The 23,801-nt window shown below is 40.4% G+C and overlaps 2 long non-coding RNA genes across 3 annotated transcripts; one reads left to right on the top strand and one right to left on the bottom strand.

The window, feature by feature from the left end:
• The first annotated feature begins 11,918 nt into the window (after nt 1–11,918).
• LOC123188226 (uncharacterized) lies at nt 11,919–20,774 on the top strand. Of its 2 annotated transcripts, XR_006494394.1 has the most exons (5): nt 11,919–12,415; nt 12,524–12,598; nt 13,221–13,309; nt 18,526–18,658; nt 20,388–20,774. It is a non-coding gene; the product is annotated as an uncharacterized lncRNA (long non-coding RNA). The 2 variants fall into 2 exon arrangements; XR_006494395.1 differs by lacking the exon at nt 12,524–12,598 and having other exon boundaries at nt 11,922–12,415; nt 20,388–20,770.
• On the bottom strand, nt 17,659–18,505 carry LOC123188227 (uncharacterized). Its single transcript, XR_006494396.1, has 3 exons — nt 18,309–18,505; nt 18,160–18,222; nt 17,659–18,079 (listed from the first exon to the last, which is right to left on the bottom strand). It is a non-coding gene; the product is annotated as an uncharacterized lncRNA (long non-coding RNA).
• Nucleotides 20,775–23,801: the final 3,027 nt, after the last annotated feature.

The following is a 23,801-nucleotide window of genomic DNA, read 5'->3' as shown; positions in this document are numbered from 1 at the left end:
TATGCCACTAGTTGTGTATCACTACTCAGTTTTGCCATTAAAAGTTACAACTACTCAAAAATGCCATCGATCCGTGAGATGCTTGCTCAAAAATGCAATTAGATATCTCAAAAATGCCATCATTTCGTTAGATGTTTGCTCAAAATTCCATTAGATATTGTTATTTTCACGTCAAACCCGTCGAGCATGTTAGATGACAAAAATAAGCCGATTCTCACAATGATAAGTGTGGCCCCGCTTGTCAGGAGTAACCAAGCAAATAATTTTACAGGAAAATAAGAACGTTGTTGGGATCAAGTAGGCCCTACACTTTATTGTACTGTAGTGAGATAGAGGGAGAGCTGGCATGTTGGTCCATAGGTATTTATGTCATTATGACATGGCAAAAGAGATTTGAGTCACAATAATGGTGTCCAGCACAACACACCCCTCAAATAAAACTAAGCACCCTGAAATTCTTTGACAACTAAACTACTGGCTATATGATGTTGGCCATATATATTGCACGTATATAATATGAAGAAACGAGTGGTAGTACTATACCAACTAAAAGATGAACTGTAAGAAATACTAGTATGTACGTACTGAAGAGTTAAAGTAATGAGAAGGAACATAACATAGTTCTGCTGGGGGCTCAGCACAACACACCCCTCAAATAAAACTTAGCACCCCTGAAATTAAACTAAGCAACTAATCTGGTAGACACTTCATTAGAACCACCATGAGCAACGATACTGCCACCTTACTCAGAGTCCTCGTCCACGTGCTCGACTTCGTCCTTGTCCGTCTTCCTCTTGGCCGATACTTCTTTGCTTGAACCGCACACTTGGATCTTGCTCTTCATCCAACTCTTGTAGATATTGAAACAAAGGTAGGCATCCATTGCAGCATACTGGATGTGGTCTATATCTAGTACATTCCACAGCCATGCATGATGATGAAACTTGTGCGGAGGTTTCTTCAGTTTACCATACGAAGGATGAACCATGGCTCCTGCCAGGGTCAGCATTGAAGGCTGATTGATGTCGCTTGAAGCTATGTCGATATTTCCCCAAAGAGGAAGGGATGATGCAGCACAGCGGTGGTAGGTATTTCCCTCAGATATGAAACCAAGGTTATCGAACCAATAGGAGAACCAAGCACCACAACGTAAACAACCCCTGCACACAAATAACAAATCCTCGTAACCCGACGTGTTAAAGGGGTTGTCAATACCTTTCGAGTAACGTTGCCAGAAATTGGTGCGTGGACGGGAGAAAATAGTAATAGATTGAATAAATAGACCGCAAATAAAATAAAGTGCAGCAAAGTAATTTTGGGTTTTTCGATTAATAGATCTTAAAATAAAAGCAAATAAAAGTAGATCGCAAAGGAAAATAATATGAGAAAGAGACACGGGGGTCGTAGGTTTCACTAGTGGCTTCTCTTGAGAAAAATGGCAAATGGTGGGCGAACAAATTACTGTTGGGCAATTGATAGAACTTCAAATACTCATGACGATATCGAGGAAATGATCATTACATAGGCATCACGTCCAAGATTAGTAGACCAACTCCTGCTTGCATCTACTACTATTACTCCACAAATCGACCGCTATCCAGCATGCATCTAGTGTATTAAGTTCATGAAGAAACAGAGTAATGCAATAAGAGAGATGACATGATGTAGACAAAATCTATCTATGTAAAGATAGACCCCGTCATTTTATCCTTAGTAGCAATGATACATACGTGTCGGTTCCCCTTCTGTCACTGGGATCAAGCACCGTAAGATTGAACCCACTACAAAGCACCTCTTCCCATTGCAAGATAAATAGATCAAGTTGGCCAAACAAAACCCAAATATCGGAGAATAAATACGATGCTACAAGAAATCATGCATAAAAGATATCAAAGAAACTCAAATACTTTCATGGATATAAAAAGAGATAGATCTGATCATAAACTCAAAGTTCATCGGATCCCAACAAACACACCGCAAAAGATTTACGTCATATAGATCTCCAAGATACCATTGTATTGAGAATCAAGAGAGAGAGAGAGATGAAGCCATCTAGCTACTAACTACGGACCCGAAGGTCTACAAAGAACTACTCACACATCATCGGAGAGGCACCAATGGAGGTGGTGAACCCCGTTCGAGATGGTGTCTAGATTGGATCTGGTGGCTCTGGACTCTACGGCGGCAGGATCAATATTTCGTCTACTCCCCTAGGGTTTTGGGAATATTGGGTATTTATAGAGCAAAGAGGTGGTCCGGGGGGCACCCAAGGCGGGCACAACCCACCAGGGCGCGCCTGGCCCTCCTGGCACGCCCTGGTTGGTTGTGCTCCCCTCAGGGCACCCCCAAGCGCTGCCAGGGCATGTTGTGTTCCTTCTAGCCCATATAAAATCTCCATAAAGTTTTGTGGCATTTGGACTCCGTTCGATATTGATTTTCTGCGATGTAAAAAACATGGAAAAACAGCATCTGGCACTTGGCACTATGTCAATAGGTTAGTACCAAAAATGATATAAAATGATTATAAAACATCCAAGATTGATAATATAACAGCATGGAATAATCAAAATTTATAGATACGTTGGAGACGTCTCAGCATCCCCAAGCTTAACTCCTACTCGTCCTTGAGTAGGGAAGTGATAAAAATAGAATTTTTGATGCGGAATGCTGCCTAACATGTCATATCATATTTCTTTTCTTCATAGCATGGACATTTGGAATTTTATATTGTTTAAAGCAATAGTCTAGTTTTGACATGATAATTTAAATACTCAAGCATATCAACAAGCAACCATGTCTTTCAAAATATCAACAATAAAAGAAGTTATCCCTAGCCCACCATGCTCAATCATTGATCCATTCATGAAACACACTCGCATATTAGCTACACCCAATACTCAAGTACGATCATATTGCCTCCTAGTTGGTGCTTTTATAAGAGAAGATGGAGACTCAAATTCAAAAATAAAAATTGCATAAAGTAAAAGAAAGGCCCTTCGCAAAGGGAAGTAGGGATTTATAGAGGTGCCAAAGCTCAAAGCGAAAAACTTAGAGATAAAAACATTTTGGGAGGTGTATCCGTCCCATCAAAAAACGACTTAGAGTTCCCAATACTTTTCATGCTTATATATATCATAGGTGGTTCTCAAACAGAAAATAAAGTTTATTCCTTTTTCCACCATATTTCACTTTCCATGGCTAACCGTATCCACAGGTGCCCTCCATACCAACACTTTCCAAGGAATTTATTATTTGATAACATAAAGTAATTCATTTTTTCATTTTAGGACTAGGCATCCCTAATACCTTTGCCTTACTCTCATGCAATGACAAGTGAATAAACACTCATCGTGAGAATAACACATCTAGCATGGAAAATATTAGCCACCCCTCACCGCTCCGCGAGCGAAACGAACACACAAAAGAGGAGTTTATTTTTAAAATTAGAGATGGCACATGCAAATTTGCTTAGAACAACAAAAGAATACCGCATGTAGGTAGATATAGTGGACTCATGTGGCAAAAGTAGGTTAAAGGTTTTTGGATGCACAAGTAGTGATCATACTTAGCGTAAAATGAAGGCTAGCAAAAGATTGAGAAGCGACCAACCAAGAAACGAATAATCTCATAAGCGAGCATTAAGCATAACTAACACCAAATAATGCACCACAAGTAGGATATAATTTCATTGCATAACTATTGACTTTCGTGCTTGCATAGGGAATCACAAACCTTAACACCAATATTCTTACTAAAGAATAATTACTCATTAAGATGACTCACATATCACATCATCATATCTTAAAACTATTACTAAGAATTAAGTTTATTTTGTCCAATGATCTTCATGAAAGTTTTTATTATATCCTTCTTGGATATCTATCACTTTGGGACTAATTTTCATGTGTTGTTTTTGACAAGCTCAAACAAATATAAGTGAAGATCATGAGCATAATATTTCTTTCTCACAAATTAATTTAGGTGAAGCAAGAGAGAATTTCTTGAAAATTTTACTAGTTCTCAAACAAATTTAAGTTAAGCAAGAGAGCATTTCTTCAAAAATACTACAGCACATAATGCTCAAAAAGATATAAGTGAAGCACTAGAGCAAGTCCATAGCTCATAAAAAATTTAAGTGAAGCAAAGAGAGCAATTCTAACAAGTCATGACATAATTTTGGCTCTCTCAAATAGGTGCGTCCAGCAAGGGATCAAGACTTAAAACACAAAATAAAAGAATTAAAGACTCATGCCATATAAGACGCTCCAAGCAAAACACATAGTATGTGATGAATAAAAATATAGCTTCAAGTAAAATACCGATGGTCGTTAGAAGAAAGAGGGGATGCCACTCGGGGGCATCCCCAAGCTTAGTTGGTTGCTCATTTTTGGATAATACCTTGGGATGTCGGGGCATCCCCAAGCTTAGGCTCTTCTACTCCTCATTCCTTCATCCATCATAAGATAACCCAAAACTTGAAAACTTCAATCACACAAAACTCAACAAAACCTTCGTGAGATCCGTTAGTATAAGAAAATAATAAATCACTACTATAAGTGTTGTATAAAATCAATTCATATTTTTTCTTGCATTATATCTACTGTATTCCAACTTTTCTATGGCAAAAACTCATCAAAGAAAACCATAGAGCCATCAAAATAAGCACACAACACAAAGAAAACAGAATCTGTCAAAACAGAACAGTCTGTAGAAATCTGACTATTTAGAATACTTCTGTAACTCCAAAAAATATGAAAAATTAGGACATCCTGAGAGATTTGTATATTGATCTACTGCAAGTGGAATGGGTATTTTATCGCTCTCTGATAAAAAACAAGAATTATTTTCGTCAGCGCAAAAGTTTCTGTTTTTCAGCAAGATCAAACAACTATCACCCAAGAAGATCCTAAAGGATTTACTTGGCACAAACACTAATTAAAACATAAAAACACAATCATAACAGTAGCATAATTGTGCTAACACTCAAAAACAGGAAGCAAAAAGCAAAAATAAATTTTATTCATTGGGTTGCCTCTCAACAAGCGCTATAGTTTTACGCCCTTAGCTAGGCATAAGGCAAAGATCTAAGTTTTGTCATCCTTCTTCTTAACCTTCTTAGAGGTGTTTTCATCATGGCGTTTTGTAAACACAACATAAAACATATTATCCATAGAAACCTTACCGTTCCTAAGTTGATGTTCATCATACCCTTTTTGATTTCCCGCAACAATCCAAGAGTAATGTTGATTAACATTATTGAAAACATGTTGGATTATATCTAGAACGGGGACTTCCTTTTTAAGATTCTCATCAAAGATTTTATTATACCCAAGAAAATGTCTTAAAGCATAGTCACCATTGTAAAGAATTTCATCTATCATAGGCTTTTCACGATTCATACCATAAAAATCAAAGATTTCCCTAGCTTCCCGTATTATGTAGTCAAACTCATTCACAAGAACAAGAGTGGCCAACTTTTTAGCCCTAGGATTCTTTATAACAGGAAGCTCAAAAAAGAATCTTTGTAAAGTAGGATGAGTACGAATAAATTTACTTTCAAGTTTCAAAACTAGAGCTGAAATAGCATCCGCATAAGATCTAGTAGTTTTAAGTATAGGAGCATCATCAGGACTTAGATTCCCAACACAATTGAAAAATTCTTGGATACATTCTTTTCCCATAATGTTCCCTTGCCCCAAGATAAAAGTTTTAGCATCCAGATTGCTCGTACGTCCAATATTAGGAGTAAGGCCATCATCTGTTGGTGCCATACCGAAATCACTCATATTTGCAAGCAAAGGATAGATCTGACGAGAAAACGGCGAACAGAAAAAGAGGGGCGAATAAAACGACAATTTTTTATGAAGTGGGGGAGAGGAAAATGAGAGGCAAATGGCAAATAATGTAAATTGCAAGGAGATGAGATTTGTGATTAGGAATCTGGTATATGTTGAAGATCCTCCCCGGCAACGGCGCCAGAAACTCCTTTTGATGTCGCTTGAAGCTATGTTGGTATTTTCCCAAAGAGGAAGGGATGATGCGACACAGCGGCGGTAGGTATTTCCCTTAGATATGAAACCAAGGTTATTGAACTAGTAGGAGAACCAAGCAACACAACGTAAACAGTCCCTACACACAAATAACAAATACTCCCAACCCAACATGGTAAAGGGGTTGTCAATTCCTTTCGGGTAACAGTGCCAGAAATTGGTGTGTGGACGGTAGAAAATAGTAATAGATTGAATAAATAGATCGCAAATAAAATAAAGTGCAACAAAGTAATTTTGGGTTTTTGGATTAATAGATCTAGAAATAAAAGTAGACCACAAAGGCAAATAATATGAGAAAGAGACCCGGGGGCCGTAGGTTTCACTAGTGGCTTCTCTCGAGAAAAATAGCAAACGGTGGGTGACCGAATTACTGTTGGGCAATTGATAGAACTTCAAATACTCATGACGATATACATGCAATGAACATTACATAGGCATCACGTCCAAGATTAGTAGACCGACTCCTGCCTGCATCTACTACTATTACTCCACACATCGACCGCTATCCAGCATGCATCTAGTGTATTCAGTTCATGGAGAAACGGAGTAATACAATAAGAATGATGACATGATGTAGACAAGATCTATCTATGTAGAGATAGGCCCCATCGTTTTATCCTTAGTAGCAACGATACATACGTGCCGGTTCCCCTTCTGTCACTGGGATCAACCACCGTAAGATCAAAATCACTACAAAGTACCTCTTCCCGTTGCAAGATAAATAGATCAAGTTGGCCAAACAAAACCCAAATACTGGAGAAGAAATACAATGCTATAAGCAATCATGCATAAAAGAGATCAAAGAAACTCAAATACTTTCATGGATATAAAAAGAGATAGATCTGATCATAAACTCAAAGTTCATCGGATCCCAACAAACACACCGCAAAAGATTTACATCATATGGATCTCCAAGAGACCATTGTATTGAGAATAAAGAGAGAGAGATGAAGCCATCGAGCTACTAACTACGGACCCGAAGGTCTACAAAGAACTACTCACACATCATCAAAGAGGCACCAATGGAGGTGGCGAACCCCATCCGAGATGGTGTCTAGATTGGATCTGATGGTTCTGGACTCAGCGGCGGCTGGATCAATATTTCGTCGACTCCCCTAGGGTTTTGGGAATATTGGGATATTTATAGAGCAAATAGGCGGTCCGGGGGGCACCCGAGGTGGGCACAACCCACCAGGGCGCGCCTGGGCCTCCTGGCGCGCCCTGGTGGGTTGTGCTCCCCTCGGGGCACCCCCCAAGCGCAGCCAGGGCCCATTGTGTTCCTTCTGGCCCATAAAAAATCTCAGTAAAGATTTGTGGCATTTGGACTCCGTTTGATGTTGATTTTCTGTGATGTAAAAAACATGGGGAAAACAGCAACTGGCACTTGGCACTATGTCAATAGGTTAGTACCAAAAAATGATATAAAATGACTATAAAACACCCAAGACTGATAATATAACAGCATGGAACAATCAAAAATTATAGATACGTTGGAGACGTATCACTGATCACGGGAGGGCACAAGCCCATTCTTCCGGAGGTCGAAGGGCTCGCCTACAATGAGGCCTATCCGACCTAGGACTGTTATGTAGTTCGTAAAGTCTACAGTAACGAATTTTACTAGGCCGCCCGTGATAAAGTTCTTAAATTCCTCGTACTCAACGTCGACATGGCATATGTGGTAGACCAAGCACAAGTTATGCACGTAAACCTGGATCACGGCGGGCTTCACCTTCTCTTCCTCCTTTAGATTATTCTCTTTGTCCAGGGCTGTGGTGTAATCAACATCTAGCCCAGCGATCCACTCATCATTTCACTTTCGAACATACGTCTGAAGCGAGCAAGGCATCCTTTAACCATTGCGGAAGAATGGGTGTAGATGACGCTGAACTCATCGCCGGTGATGGTTCTAACCTTGTACTCACCGCCGATCATGGAGATTTGGGACGCCATGGATTTGGGAGGAGGGTTAGGGTTAGTGGAACTGTCGTAATGTGAGATTAGTGGAACTGCCGTAATGTGAAAGGATGGGGTGACTAGGAGCAAACTGCCGTAACGTTACGGGGCATCTGGGGATGAGTAGGAGTGAACTGCTAGCGGTTTTTCGATTGTAAAAATGCTGAGTGGGGCGTGAAAGCACAAGTTCTCCCTGGGTGATTTTGGTAATTAATGTCAACATATCTCTTGTTGGACTAATATTTTTATCTAGTATATTTCAGATAAGTTCAATAGTGGAGTGGTGTGGACAAGAGGATGTGGAAACCCCTTCAAGATGCTAAGGACAGAAGATTGGCAAAAGCTCAAGTGCTCAGGACTCTACATTTTCATTCTAGTGATCCAAGATCACATTGAGTCCATAGGAAAAGCCAATACTATTAAAAGGGGATGTGGTGTTGCTTAATGACTTGCTTGCTCAAAGTGCTTAGTGATATGCTCCAAAGCCCTCAACCACTTTCTCATATCCACATATGTCCCAAACCAAAGGTCAAACTCGACCCTACTGATTTGATCTACCCGGCGCCACCGAGTTCTCTTAACATAGCCACTGCTAGAAACCCAAATCAATTCGGTGTCACCGAAGGGATCCCGGTCTCACCGAGATGGGCTTGCAAACTCTCTGATTCTTGTTGCAATAATTTCGGTCTCACCGAGATATGTAATTGGCCTCACCGAGTTTGCTTGACCAACTCTCTGGTTAGCTTATTACCAGAATCGGTCCCACCCAGTTTGTGTAATCGATCAAACCGAGATGAAGCTTTACCCTAACCCTAACACATTGGTCCCGCCGTGTTGATCATATTGGTCCCACGGAAAAGCCTAACGTTCACATTTTGAACTAAATCAGTCTGACCGAGTTTTATGATTAAGTCGCACCGAGTTTGGTAAATTGTGTGTAACGGTTAGATTTTGTGTGGAGGCTATTTATACCCCTCCACTCACTCTTCATTCGTGGAGAGAGCCATCAGAACGTGCCTACACTTCTACAATTCATTTTCTGAGAGAGAACCACCTACTCATGTGTTGAGACCAAGATATTTCAATCCAACCATAAGAATCTTGATCTCTAGCCTTCCCCAAGTTGCTTTCCACTCAAATCATTTTTCCACCAAATCCAAATCTTTGAGCGAGAGTTGCGTGTTTGGGAGACTATCATTTGAAGCACAAGAGCAAGGAGTTCATCATCAACACACCATCTATTATCTTTTGGAGGATGGTGTCTCCTAGATTGGTTAGGTCTCACTTGGGAGCCTCTGTCAAGATTTTGGAGTTGAACCAAAGAGTTTGTACGGGCAAGGAGATGACCTACTTCCTGAAGATCTACCCTAGTGAGGCAAGTCCTTCGCGGGTGATGTCCATGATGGGATAGATAAGGTTGCTTCTTCGTGGACCCATCGTGGGTGGAGCCCTCCGTGGACTCGCGCAACCATTACCCTTCGTGGGTTGAAGTCTCCATCAATGTGGATGTACGATAGCACCACCTATCGGAACCAGGCCAAAATCTCCGTGTCTCCAATTGTGTTTGCACACTCCAATCACGTCCCTTTACTTTCTTGCAAGTTGCATGATTTACTTTCCGCTGCTCATATAATCTTTCCATGCTTGCTTGAAATGTATTGGGAATGTTTAAACTTGTGCCAAAACTCCACCTCAACTTAAAGAAATTAAAAACTGCTACTTTTCCTTGTTGAGGGTCTACTCACCCCGCCCCCCTCTAGACACCTCTTCTCGATCCTGCAATTGGTATCAGAGCATTGGTCTCCATTGCTTTGGTTTAATCACCATTGGAGAAAGATGGATGAGTCTACGTTGGGAGTCTTAGACATAGAGTACCTATACTTGATGGAGAGTTCTTTCATGAGTGGAAAATTGAGATGCTTGAGATTTTCAATGAATATCACTTGAACAAGTACATTACTACTCCTTGTGCGTGGCTTGTTGACCCCTTGAATCCTACCCTTGATGAGTCTATTGACATGATTCATAATCTTAGAGCCGTCAATCTAATCACTAGAGGATTACCTAGAAACTTGATTGTGCTTACACCATATGGAGATTTATCGAGGAACGATTTTCAAATTATTCCTTGCAAAATTTAGATGAGATTCTTCATAAGTCTATTGCTTTGAGAAAACTAGTAAAAGTGCCTGTGCGTTGCACCGGGTTGCATTTTTTATTTTTGGATTATGAATTTTGCATTTGAAAATTCTCGCCTCATTTCCTTCGTTGACATCTACTTCAACTCTGCATCGCCATCGAAGTGCAAATAAAGATGCAAACATAGGAAGTTTTAACAGATCGAGTGAAACTCCACACAGATTGGTCTCGAAAAACAATTTATAAGTACACCAAGTTAAGAACAACATCCACAGGGTTCCGTTAATAGCATGAGACAGTCGAACATGTGCAATTTTTTTTACAATATCTTCCTAATTTATTGAAGAACTTTACGAACTAACCATATCAGTCTGCTGCCAAGAATAGCACATTAAATGCAAGTGACGATGGTTGTAGTTGCATAGTAAAAACCATAAAGCCTATGTTTGAACAATACCCTCACTCCAAGTACATATGACATATAATTACTCATTTCTTAAAGTGAACTAAAATAATAATGTATGTATCTTTCGAAACAGAACTGAAGTTTAGCAAACACCAAAACTTATAAATTATTGCGTGCGTTTTCATGTTTTGAGACATAGAATATTTTTGAATTAGCCCTATCCTCTCAAGAAATATGGACCCACACGTGAAAAAGCAGATATGTAAAAGCATGAAGCATGTGAACACCTATCTTCAGCAGGGTGTGTCCTAAATCACTGAACAAACCATTATATACTAATACCTATAGGAACTCCCCATGCGAAAGAGAACAAAAGGTACTGATCAAAACACTTTCCTCACTGTCAATTACTGGCAGTAGCTCCGAAGAATTGCTACTGCCAGCCTTGAAGCAAAATTACATCTACATCGATAGCAAAATGAAAGTTAAGCCGTACACGAAGGTAGAAATTGATTGGCACAAAGCTCAAAAGTGATTTTTTAAAGAGCAATAGCAATTTCAATGGTCTTAATTTTAGGAATATGTTATCTGCTTTCTTTCATAAAATTTAACATCCACAGACCACAAGATGACCTGCATGATTATAGTATTTAAATATATTCAATAAAGACAATATCAATTTTTACAGAAAACCTGACTAAATATTTTTTTAAACCCCTGTGGTTGTATAAAAAGATCGCACCCACGAATCCAAACAGACACCATCCACAGACCACGAGATTTTTTTTTAAAAAGGAGGATATACCCCCGGCCTCTACATCTGGACGATGCATGCAACCATATTATTAATTATTCACAAAGACCATACAAGGTGATACATCAATAAGCCTGAAGCCACCATCTTCGCAATATCGTTGCTACTCCTATCCCCTTGATGAAGGCATGCCAAATGTCCGGGCCTAATACCAAACAGACATTGCATCAAAGCCTAACATCTAAAGCCGGGTGTCCCATCCAAGACACTACCTAAATTGGGTCCCACACCGATAGACCACAAGATGACATGCATGATTATGGAATTTAAATTTATTCAACAAAGACAATTATCAAATTTTACAGAAAAACATGACTGGATTTTTTTTCTAAACCCATGCGGCTGTATAAAAAAATCGCACCCACCAATCTAAAACAGACACACCCGATATAAACCAAATGACTGAAAGAGGTATCTTGGACAATGCCTCTATTTTTTTTCTGAGAGGAACGTCTATTACTTGACCAAATTGGTTATTCGGTAAAAATGAAACAAGAGACACGCATGACGCTCCCTCTTTCACTTCAAAAAAGAAGTTCTTCTCATCCCCTTTGTCTAATTTTCTTCTTCTTCTTATCCCTTCCCACCGCTCCCCCATTCCATGGTGGCCGCCCCTCACTTCCATTCCTTTCGTCCCCGCCGCCGGCGCGAGGCCTCACCTGCTCTCCCCACTGCTTCCTCTCCCCGGCACGCAGTCGCACGCCGCATCCTCTCCCGCCACATCGTCGCCCAGCGCATCCTCTCCCCCTCCCCACGGCCTTGCGCCGCCGCCTCCTCTCCCCACCATAACCTCGCCTTGCCGCTAACACCGTCGGCCTTCCCTAGATCGACTCTGCCGTCGCCGTACACATGTCCCAGCGCAGATCCAGATGCGAGCTAGAGGAGCGTGCTGGACACGATGCGGGAGCAGGCATCTCGGAGCGGCCCGAGGTTCAGTGCGTCTCGTGCCCCTGTGATAGTCGGCCTCGTGCTTGGCTCCCACATTCAATCCGGGAAGGCGCTCGCAGCTCGCTTACGTGCTCGACTACTCCAGTTACTTGATGGATTCAGGTATTGACAACTGTGAACTCGAGTTTACCACACAGTATATCATTGTTGGATGGTGAACACACAGTGGTACTTTTATTGATATTAATTTAGGATCCTTGCTCTTAATAGGCTACTATAAGAAATGGCAACTTGGGGCATGACTTGCAAGAAAGGGATTCTATGACAGAATGACATTGCTTCATGGTAGAGTTTCTGCATCTGGAGATCAAGTTTTATCTTGGTGTCTCATGTCAGTGACATTTGTGTGTGTGTGTGTGTGCATGTGTGCATGCATGCATGCGTGTGAGTAACACATTTACTGGTCGGATGATCTTGCGAATTTTTGAGCAAAAGAAATGTTGAGATAGATACTTGCATTCTGATAAGTATGTCGGGCACAAATTTTGAGAGTACAGTGCATCCTGTAATGAGAGAGCACACACTCGAAAGTATATTTAGATTGAATTTGACTCTTTTTTAGTGATGTTGGATTTGGCTAAAAAGGATGGGAGAACATCTCTAATAGATTTTGCCACTGATCCATGAGAAAAGGACAGCATAATGATTTGACGGGGATCCTCAATATTTTGGTCAAAAAGGACAGCATAATGAAGTTAGCATTAGAGTCATTTTAGAATCGGAGAGAAAAAATAGAATTTGGGTGATCCTGTTTTTGTTTTTCTACTGTCTAATCTTGGAGTAAGCTTCACTTGGGAGCAGTTAATCTCACGCAGAAACATATAATTGCAGTCGAAATTCTTTGAGGATTGCATAGTAGAAATTTTGGTACAGCTTGTACAGCCATAATTGGTCGTTTATATTTCAGGTTTCGGGGTATGTAGAGAATGTGATGTTTAGAAAAATCTGGGCAACAGCAGCATTTCCAAGGTGACAAATATGTTCTTATTTTGGCTTGTAAGTCTCTTTCTGCCCTTAGTTACACATTTTGGTGCTAAATTTGTATATATACTTAGAATTATTTCTATAGAAAAACCATGAATGAGTTAGTGGACACATAATTTGTTCGCTCAGGACATTATACATGAGAAATATACCATAAATGATTTGTATATACACAAATGAGTTAGTCTCCTCCAAGACGATCAAGTTTTGAATTCCAACTGTGAAGTTGTCACTTGGCTTTAATGTTCCTGTAGAATCCAAGTAATATATTTAAGGTTAGAAAAGAAGCAATGCAATGTGAAATATAAAAATACTTAAGTTTTTCTTAAATGATGATCCTACCAAGTAGAAACTGAAATTTTGAACAAGAAATTAAAAGGTTGCATTACCTATTTGGTTAATACTTCCGTGTATACAATATTTTTCGTATATGTCTCGCTTGTAGTGCTCTTCCTATTCTTCTCCCCCTTTGTGTATGTGTCGCATGTAGTGGTATTTTTATTCTTCTGCTTGTTCTCATCATGTGTACCTGTTAGAACCTTTATGTTTGATGTCGCAGTTGCTCTAGAAAGCGCGACATATAACTGACCATGTGAAGAAACCGGTTCAGGCAGGTAGATGCCGACATTTGGTATTGTCTGTCCTTGTGATTTGTTTATTGTCATTGCAAAACTGAGCCTGATTGGGAACTGTTTCCTCTTGAAACTGAACGGGAACATGTCATCGTCAGAGGGACATAATGGTATCCGAGGCAGGAAAACTCGCATTCCAGAGTGCTGTCCCACCACAATCTCTGCGTCAATTGCATTTTTTTGAAATCCACGCACGACCAACCTCGTACCGTTGCAGAGTCCATTAGCAGGGTCGATGTTCCTGAGTAGTATGATTGGGCAATTTATTTTGAGCTTCAACATATGTGGAGGCAGTCCATTTGGGGTTAGGGTGTTTAAGTATTCTGGTGGATAGTAGTTATGTGGGTCGTCTTCTACGGAATCAAAGCTGTGGTACACCATCTCCTCCCCCTGGAAGCGATCAATCATTTTTAAGTTGATTTTGTCCACGCAGTCGTTCCTTGTGGATAAAATTGCTCTTGATGTGATGTACTTTGGATCCTTTATTAGGGAAGCATTGCCTGTTTGGTAGATACTGTCAATGAGTCTATCCAAGCCATTATCATCCGTCTTATTTGCCACACATATACTTCTAGGTAGAAGTATTTCACCATCATCATTTGTCTTCTCAGTTCCATTTCCAATGCGTAGTAGGTATTCTGCGAACCAAGGGTCGTTTTGAGCCCTCATGTTGCGCACAAGCTTCCACTGACGCATGCAATTCCAGAGCTCTGACGTGCGTAGCGATGCATCTACTATCTGGGCCCTTGTCCCCTTTCGGACAACAGGGAGCACTTGTCTAAAATCTCCCCCAAATACGACCGTTTTTCCACCAAAAGGAAGATCTGGTCTGTCCATTATGTCCCTCATGCTTTTGTCTAGCGCCTCCACTGTTTGCCTCTTAGTCATAGATGCTTCATCCCAGATTATTAGTGATGCTGCTTGGAGTAGCTTGGCTGTCCCACTTTGTTTTGTGAAGCTACAAATAGCACCATCATCTATTTTTAGTGGAATTTTGAACCTTGAGTGTGCGGTCCTCCCTCCAGGCATTATGGAAGCAGCAACACCGGAAGTGGCTGTCGCCACTGCAATCTTGCCTTGTCCGCGTACTGTGGCCAAGAGCGCCCTGTAAAGAAAAGTTTTTCCTGTGCCTCCCGGCCCATCGACAAAGAATATACCTCCTCTTTGGCAGTCAACTGTGGCTAGGATTTCGTCATAGGCCATCCTTTGCTCGGTATTTAGGTTTTTATGCAACAATGTGTCCTCAGGGTCCACCTCGTGTGGAGGTCTCCTCAATGATTTCCCTAGGCACGCCGTTTGTCATCTCATGCTGTGTGTCGATCTCTGGAAGAGGAAAAGATTCTATATCTTTTCCCATTGAGTGCAACATGTCCCTAAGATTTCTCAGCACCATTTGTTCGACCGTGTGCTTGCATTTGCAGTTTCTGCTGTAGTCCTCTGACATTGCCTCGAGGTGTTTGTTCCATAGACCACGGACGTCGCTGGGCTCGCAAAAAACCAGGATTGTCGCGAATAGCCTTCGTAGAGATGATGGCATTCGAAACAACTCTGCTTCTGCCATGCATTCGTCTAATGTGTTGTCTGCCTCAATGAGCCCCTGTTTTTCTGCAGCTTCACGGAAGGTTGGCATTACTTGTCCATTGACTGTTCGTAGGTCTTCGTAGCTGGTGGCGCCTGTCACGTGGTTGAGGAGGACTCGTAGATAGTATCGTTCTCCTTCAGCCGGGTGTGCTGAGACGATCCTGCCAACCTGGAACACAGCGGCTCGCTTCCTCTCTTGCCAAAACTTCTCTTGTCTTTGCCAAGTATAATATTCCGGAAAATCTCTGTATAGTATGCCTCGTGCTTTCTCATGTAAACTGTTTGCTTCAAAGTACGCAGTCAACATTGATCTTTCCGTGCCATCACGGTCGAGAACATTCTTTATTGTTTCTGTGCCATGATATGAAACCATGTGCATATTTGGGAGATGTAGCTGCAGTTGCAAGACTGGTGGGTGCATTTTGCTTAGTTCAAAGCCATATATTCTCCACATTGCTTCCGGAGGAGTCACCCACCGTGCGTCTCTGTACTGTTTAATCTCGTCGATTTCGACTTCGTCTACTTTGTCGGTTACAGATACAGATGCTCGGTCATGTCCCTTGTAGATGTACTTGAAGAGGTACTTAACAGCTTTAATGCTTGAGCATATCTCAACATTTATGTGGTAGTTGAACATCCTTAACAGATAGGGGTTGTAAGGAACCACCCATCTGTTATCTAGTTTGCAATTTCTTACCGTTTCGGTCCGGCCGTCATTGCGTCTCCTATATACTGGGTATGAGTCCTTGCCTTGAATCGTAGTTTCGTTAAATGGCCTTGGATAATTGTTCTTGCATGACGGACGATTCTTTGTGCATGGGGAAAATTTATTCAATGCACCGCAAGGACCATGCATCATATGTTTGATTACCATTTTATATACCTCTGGGTACTTGTGCTTGTTAGGGAGCTCAGCGGAGATGATTCTGTCATACTGTTCTGGACATGTGTACTTGTATTTTCCGGTCATGATGAGCAAAAAGTGAGCATGGGGTAATCCCCTCTTTTGGAACTCTACGACATATGTATATGCCGTAACCTTTCCAAGAATGGCCTTCTCAAATAGTTGCTTCTTCATTTCTTCTAGCTTCGCCCTGAAAACACGAACGACAATGTCTGGGCGATCTTGTGGTGTTTGTCCAAACTCTAGTTCACGTGTGATCTCTTCCCAGTTGGGATTGCAGGTCATTGTTAGGAATACGTCTGGCTTTCCATATTTTCTAACTAAAGCCATCGCATCCAGATACCGACGAAGCTTATCTCGTGGCCCTCCAATAAATGATGAGGCAAGTACTCTCTGTTTTCCGACTGCATCTCCATTCTGTTCTCCGGCTTGAATGCTGTCTAGAAGGCCTTGGTATAGATCTGCCCTTATTTTCTTTTGATGATGCCACATGTAATCCAGTCTGGAGCTTTCAATCTTGATGTATGTATCTACAACAAACTGCTGGAAAAGCCATCCGCCATGCAATATTGGGTTGAATATGCTTGGTCATGTATAATTTATAGCAGTAGTATTCTTTCATGGTTACCCACAAGCCGTTGACCGAATCTATGCAAAAATTGCAACATAAAGAGTTAGTCGCATAAGTTTGTACTGTACCATATATGAAAATTGAATTTTGAATATAATAGTATATGAATTTTTTACCTGGGTCCTCGTCATTATTGATATTATCAGCACCAATGTCTTCCTCTTGTGTATTCTTCTTTGGGATTTTCCTATGCCAACCCAGTTCAGCTCTTGGAAAGAATAGAGGATACGACAACGGATCATAGCACCCGTAATATGATCGAATGTGCTCTTTTTCGTTGTTGTTCCCATGTAGTATTACACTCCTGTCATAAGTATCTCTTCTTTCATTTCCTTCAATCCACACTGCAGCTACCTCTGAATTGATTGGTGCGTTGTATGTTCTCTGGTCCAATCTTTGGTCAAGGTTCAAGATGACTCTGTAGTCCTCAAGGTTTTGGGCTTGTCCCAAACTCCTAAACTGTTGAGAGTACGGGTTACCGCGTAGGATGTTGGTTATTATTCCAATCACATGCTTGTCTTGCTCATACATTTCCTCGCGGCAACGACGATATCGATGCTCTAAGCTTGGATCATCGTCGTAGAAGTATAGCTCCAAATGCTTTGGATCTGAGTGACTATTACCAAATGAATGTATGTTGTGATAGATCTGACCATGAGCTCGAAAGGTGTAAATACCAGCTGTTCGCATGTCAGTTGTGTCTCTGTCAAGGTGACAATATAGAGTAGTAAATGAGAAGTGTCCATTGAAAAATCTTATATTTTGCCGAAAATGTCTTGCATCAGAGTCGTTGCTTGTCCAAAGTCTCATGAGTTCAGGTGGTGTATCTGGATTGGCCAGTCTTATCTGTCCTTTTCTGCAGCATAACCCCTTAGTTTCATACTTGAATTTTTTTGCATGACATAATCTGCAATTCTCTTCCGGTTTGAGCACATGTGTTTTTTTTGGTATGTTACTGTAGACAAAATCATATGGATCAGACTTGTGAATTTCTTCGTCTTCTTTGATTTCAATTTCCACTTCTCTGCCCCATTCTAGTATGGTTTGTAGCATAAAATTTTTAGTAAAGGAGAAATATAATGATTCGAATCTATTTAAATTGTATTGGGCATACCTTGACCAGAGAACATGTGTTCGTCCTCGTTTGTATCTTCTTCAAATATGATTTCGTCATTACCTGTGTTGTAATCTTATATATATATATATATATATATTATATTTCTCTGTACTGCATAACAATATATATGAAATTGATAACCTTACCATGATCCTCATTGTGGATTGATTGTGTTGGTGCGTCTGCTTCTTTGATGGCTGTGTCTTTCTCACACATGACTTTATTATTTGTTGTGTAGAATTTTTTATTTATATAGATATGCATATAGTTTTTGTATTGTATAAAAGTATATCCAATTGATTATCATACCGCGAACATCATTGTAGAATGATTCTATTTGTGCATCTACTTCTTTGATTGTAGGAGACATTGAAGAGGGGATGTCTGGCCATGAAGCCACCTTATTGTGATCGCCATTGTATAATGTCTTTGTTGGGGTATCTGCTTCTTTCATGCTTGGAAACATTGATGAGGGGATGTCTGTCCACAAAATATGGTTAGTTGTACAAACACATGTATATTTACTTTGAATGCTAGTATTGTATCAAATTTAGATTTTTACCGTAAATCATTACTTGTGGTTGATGTAGAGGCTCTGTGTCATTGTTGCCGATTTCCGTCATGGATGCATCTTCTTTTGATGATACTGAAACTTTTTTCCTCCGTCTTGTCGTGAATTGTTTGTTACGGCGGTGCAGCAATGTTTGTCTTTCTCCTAGCGTGACATGCTTTCTGTGATTTACAGAAGGGGTAGAAATACTAACTTCTTGTTTAGTTGAGCTATATGCAGGCTTTTGCATCGCAATTGAGTCTTTGTTTGCTGTGCTGCGCTTCAATTCATTTATATGTTCTATTCTAGCTTTTTTTGTTCTGACTGCATATTTGCATATATCTGCCTATGCTGTGCACATATCTTTTCTTTCTTTTGTTGATAGGCTTCACGGCGTCTTTTGAGTTTTTCCTGCTTTTCTCCATCGGTCATATGTGCATTGAGCTCTGCTCTTTTTTCTTTCTTTTGTTGATAGGCTTCACGGCGTTTTTTGAGTTTTTTCTGTCTTGCTTCATTGGTCATATGTGCTTCATCGTTCATCTGTGCTTCATGGGTCATCTGTGCATAGAGCTCTGCTTTTTTTTTTCTTTCTGATGTTGATAGGCTTCGCGGCGTTTTTTGAGTTTTTCCTGTTTTTTTTCGTCGGTCATCTCTGCATAGCGCTCTCTTTCTCTCTTCCTTCGTTGCTCCTTAGCATCCATTCTTTGATATTGTCAAAAATGCCTGCCAGCCTGCATGAGAGTTAAGTGTAAACAAATATTATTTATTAAAAATGGGAACTTGGTTAGCACAGACATTTGCTGATATAGTATTTACTCTTCAAACAACACTTATCTTACCAAGTGAAATGAAAACAGAGGATATAAGTTTCTTGTGGGGAATAGACATTTGTGCTGATATAGTATTTACTCTTCAAACAACACTTATCTTACCAAGTGAAATGAAAACAGAGGATACAGCTAAGTCATTCTAGCTGGTAGGATTTATATAATGCTAAGACCTATGAGTATTTCTCTATTTTTCAACTGTTTTTCAACTAAATGGCCCTGGTGCAGCCATTGATACACTATGCATGGGTTCAACTCATGCAACTCGATATGTAACAGGAACTGCTGTTGTATATAATCGATACACACATTGCTATTTTTTATTAGTCCTATTATTATTATTGTTTTTGCCTATTTTCAAAATTAAAATCTATTGGCCTTCTATATGCTAAGCTCATACATGTGGTGCTTCCCAGGGGAACTTTTGATTCTATCTTTTTGCTCAAACGATTGATCTCCAAATCAACTTGCTTATGGTGTGCATAACAAATTAGATACGCGAAAATGCTGACTTCTCATTGATTTGTTCCAGAAGCGTACATTATTCCCTTGTTTGCGTTGATTGTTAAATAAGCTAAAATTACTGCTGATCAACGATGATATGCATCATGATTTTTTTTCTTTTACTGACTTATCAATTTTTAGTGTATGTTCCGAGCCACATCTAAATGGTACATAGATTAACATGTCTATGAGTCTTTGTATATCAGCATATCGACTCGTCACTTGTTGTTTTAAATAATTTGAACAACTTAAATTGTAATATCTCTTTGTATGCACGCACGCATTACCTCTTATATGTACTCACACATTGCTTACACATTTGTATTGATCTTTTCAAAATACAGTAAATACCTCAGGAGGAGCACGGGCAGACGAGTTCCAGCGAAGACAGCAGAGGCGAGAGTGGAAGCTTGCGGCACGGCAATGTCGAGCCTAAGTCAAGCCAGACTGAAAGTAGATGAGGTTAGTGCCACCAGAACACTTAAATTCTAGTCGAATCATTGCATCTATTTTTTCCTTGTCAATAATGGTGTTTAAATATGATTCAATTTGTCGCATATAAATGTTGTAAATTTCTTGCTCAAAGTAAACTTTGATATACTACTTGTTTGGATATTCCAAATCGCTGATGATACATGTCATTTTTTCATTACAGGTACCAGTGTTCATAGACATGTTGAAGGATGTCGTATATGGTAACAGTTAACAAAAATACCTGATGTAAAGCTGACTTGTCAAAGAGCTTAATTGAAACGAAGGTGACAACCTGTGAAACTGGCAGGTTAATTGTAAAGCTGACAACAAACAGCTTAATTGAACCGAAGGTGACGACGCGTGAAACTGACAAGTTAATTGAACCAAAAACCTGGGATTGTGTCACATGAAAAATCACTGGAGATAGGATGTATTTGTAGCACCAACGATGCCCGCCTCTAAGTAGGTTTCGGACTCCTGTAGGAATCTAAATAGGAGTAGGAATAGGAATAGGAATAGGACCAGGATTTGGACTCATGTAAGGAAAGCCAGCCAGCGGCGCTGCCTCCGTACGCAGTGGGTCCCTCCATCGATACGGGCAGGCAGCTTCGTTTGTTTGGCAATTTAAAAATAGAGATATGGGCCGGCCGGCCGGCTCTTGTTAGTTTTGAGTGTACGTCTGTTTGTACGTTCGATTTGCTCAACCGGACAAAAGTCTCATAACGGGATGAAATAAAGCGAAACCAAACCAAATCAATGATTCTAAATTTGGTGATTGTCTATTTGAGCTTACTAATCTTATGTATGCCAAAGGAGATGTTGGAATCATTAGCAATATCATCTTCGAAGCTATTGGAATTCATAAAGATGACCATTTATCTAATGAATTACCCTCTCTAGGAATTGATCAATCATAAGACGATGTTGAAAATGGATACTATGATGAGGATGATGATAGTGACTTTGATCTTGATGAGTCTATGAGACACTTTGGTATTATGGCAAATCTTCGCGGCTACATGGCTGGAGGAAAGGAATGTGTTCTTGATAGTGGGTGTACCGATCACATGATCGGAGACAAGGATATGTTTTGTGAGCTTGCTGAAAATGACAGCCCTCGAAAGTATGTCACTTTTGGTGACAACTCAAAGGATAAGGTGGTTGGCCTTGGTAAGGTGGCCATCTCACATGATAGCTCCATACAAAATGTTATGCTCGTTGAATCCCTTGGCCATAATCTACTTTTCTTATCTAGACTTGTTGACTTTGGTTTCAATGTCCTATTTACTGAATTTGATTGCTAAGTGTTTCGTAGAGATAATTATAAAATGGTCTTTACCGGTATTCGTAGAGGTGATCTTTACATTGTTGACTTCACTAAAAGGGTTCAACCTAGAAATTACTCAATTGCTAAATCCTCTAAAGGCTGGTTGTGGCATAGAAGATTAGGCCATGTGGACATGCGAAATCTTGATAAGCATATTAAAGGTGATCATATCCTTGGAGTAAAAGATGTTATATTTGACAAGGATAGATTATGTAGTGCTTGTCAAGCAAGAAAATAAGTTGGAGGAAGCCACCCCGTGAAGAATATCATGACCACAAGCAGACCGCTCGAGCTACTTCATATGGATCTCTTTGGTCCCAGATCCCAATGCCTACAAAAGTCTCGGTGAAAACTCATTTGGTTTAGTCATAGTCGATGATTTTTCTAGATTTACGTGGGTGTTCTTTCTCGATGATAAATCACAGGTCCAAAAGTTCTTCAAGAACTTCGCTAGGAAGGCCCAAAATCAATTTGAAGTGAAGATCGGGAAGGTTCGCAGCAACAACGGAACGGAGTTCAAGAACACAAATGTGGATACCTTGACGAAGAAGGAATTTCACATGAGTTCTCGGCTACGTACACACCTAAACAAAATGGAGTTGTTGAGAGGAAGAATCGGACTTTTATTGAGATGGCGAGAACGATGCTTGATGAGTACAAGACGCCAAAACACTTTTCGGCGGAAGTGGTTGAGATAGCTTTTCATGCAACAAATCGCTTGTATCTTCACAAGCTACTCGGCAAGACGGCATACGAGCTTCTCACCGGTAACAAACCCCAAGTTGGATATTTTCGGGTATTTGGCTCAAAGTGCTATATTCTTGATAAGTATCGTTGTTCTAAATTTGCTCCTAAATCTCATGAGGGTTTCCTACTTGGTTATGGCTCAAACTCTCATACTTATCGTGTCTACAACAATTTCACCTGAAAGGTTGAAGAGACGGTAGATGTGAAGTTTGAAAAATCTAACGGCTCGCAAGTAGAGAAATTGCCAATTGATGTAGGAGACAAAGACCCTTCGGAAGCAATTCAAAACTTGTCCATTGGCAAGATTCGTCCAATGGAGATGAAGGAGAGTACCTCGTCCGTCCAAGTGGAAGTTTCTACCTCACGACAAGGTGAACCAAGAGTTGACACGAAGGCATCCACAAGTGGGACACGCCAAGATGAAAAAAATGAGGAAGTACACCAAGATGAACCTCATCAACCTCCTTCTCCACCTAGACAAGAGAACAACAACATCAACAATGAAGAAGGCCAAGAAGAAGAACAAGATGATGAAGAATATGTTCCACCCCGACCCAAGCAAAAGCTCTCGCGAGTTCGAGCAAGAGTTTCAAGAGACCATCCCGTCAAGAAAATCTTCAATGATATCCAAACCGGGAGAATCACTCACTCTAAAACTTGTTTGGCTCATTTTTGTGAATATTGTTCATTTATCTCTAGCATTGAACCTATGAAGGTTTAAGAAGCATTGGAAAATCCGGATTGGATAAATGCCATGCATGAAGAACTACACAACTTTGAGAGGAACCAAGTGTGGACATTGGTCGAGAAGCCTGACAACAACCACAACATCATTAGTACCAAATGGGTGTTTCGCAATAAGCAAGACGAAGATGGACAAGTCGTTCGCAACAAAGCACGTCTCATCGCCCAAGGCTACACTCAAGTCGAAGGTATGGACTATGGTGAGACATATGCCCCCGTTGCCAGACTTGAGTCCATCCGCATCTTACTTGCCTATGCAAATCACCATGATATTACCTTGTACCAAATGGACATTAAAAGTGCTTTTATAAATGGTGAAATTGAGGAGGAAGTTTATGTTAGAAAACCTCCCGGCCTTGTTAATCCTAAGAAACTCGATCGTGTTTACAAACTTCACGAAGCCCTTTATGGTCTTAAACAAGCTCCTAGAGCATGGTATAAATGTTTGACCAAGTTCCTTACAGAA

The sequence above is a fragment of the Triticum aestivum genome, chromosome 2A (genome assembly GCF_018294505.1).
Source record: "Triticum aestivum cultivar Chinese Spring chromosome 2A, IWGSC CS RefSeq v2.1, whole genome shotgun sequence".
Classification (NCBI taxonomy): domain Eukaryota; kingdom Viridiplantae; phylum Streptophyta; class Magnoliopsida; order Poales; family Poaceae; genus Triticum; species Triticum aestivum.
Note: the sequence above shows the minus strand (reverse complement) of the source record. Positions and strands in the feature narration are given on the sequence as shown.